This window comes from Mus pahari, chromosome 23 (assembly GCF_900095145.1).
Source record: "Mus pahari chromosome 23, PAHARI_EIJ_v1.1, whole genome shotgun sequence".
Taxonomy (NCBI): Eukaryota; Metazoa; Chordata; class Mammalia; order Rodentia; family Muridae; genus Mus; species Mus pahari.
Window position 1 is genome coordinate 24,591,799 of NC_034612.1, and position 1,165 is coordinate 24,592,963.

Genomic DNA, 1,165 nt, shown 5'->3' on the forward strand with positions numbered 1-1,165 from the left:
TGTGTGTGTGTGTGTGTATGTGTGTGTGTGTGTGTGTAGCCCTGGCTGTCTTGGAACTCACTCTGTGGACCAGGATGGCCTTGAACTCAGAAATCCGCCTGCCTCTGCCTCTCGAGAGCTGGGATTAAAAGCGTGCGCCACTTCCACCACCTGGCTTGAATTACTCTGTAGCCTTCTTTTAGGTTATGAGAGCACCATCACACAAAGACATGGCATTTCAGATCTGTATACCGGTTTTACCAACTTCCCCTCATGATACACATTCCTTCTAAAAGCACTATGTCGTGCAGACAATTGACATCAGAGTTTCCGTGTTAACTGTTACAAAACAAAGTATGTAAACACTACCCTGTCCAAGTAATCCCAAAAGATAATCAGACCCACAGGACACGATTCGGGGAGTGAACTGAGCTGGTGGAGCAGCATTCTTCAGGCCTTCCGAGCATCGCCCTGTGCTGTGCCCAGCCACATCCTCCTTCCTTGAGCAAAGTTAGGGCTCTAATCTGAGCATGCTCAAAATAATCCACATGTGTCGTCCTCTCTCAAGACTCTTTTCCAGAGGGGCAGTCAGCACTCAAATGGACAATTACTAAGAACCAGAGCACCGGGCGTGAGTAGCAGCACTTCACAATGCATGAAGCATCTCACCACAGGAGGGTTGTCTCCAGTGCTATCGGACTTAGTTCTGCTCTAGCAATTTCACCCTTCTCATACACTTCCGAGTCACAAGGTCTGAGAATCTGAGTGTATCCAAGCCCTGGGCGATGCTAATGGGAACCACCCTGGAAACCACAGCTATAAAGAAAGCACCGCCAGTTATGAAGCGACTCATCTCTCCTGACCCCCGTGGGGGATGCCCTTGTCTTTTTCAATGATTTTTATTTTATTCAATAGGAGTATGCCTATGCATCACAGAAGCTAGAAGAAGATAGGCTTTCTGGAGCTTGAGTTACAGGTACTTATAAACTACCATGTGGATGCTGGGAATTGAGTCCAAGTCCTCAAGATGAGCCAGTGCTCATAAGAGCTGAGCCATCTCTCCAGCCTGGGATGCCCTTTTCTGAGTGTGACAGAAGCCTGTGACAACCTCTTGCTAAGAACTGAAAAGCTAGAAACAGTGTGAGATATCAAGTTTTAAAGCACCATCATGAAGGGGAGGGGAGGG

The 1,165-nt window shown here is 47.7% G+C and overlaps 1 protein-coding gene across 4 annotated transcripts in view; it reads right to left on the bottom strand.

Moving 5' to 3' along the window:
* Rabgef1 (RAB guanine nucleotide exchange factor 1) overlaps positions 1-1,165 on the bottom strand; it is a 42,429-nt gene that overhangs the window by 34,029 nt on the left and 7,235 nt on the right. The window lies entirely within an intron of this gene.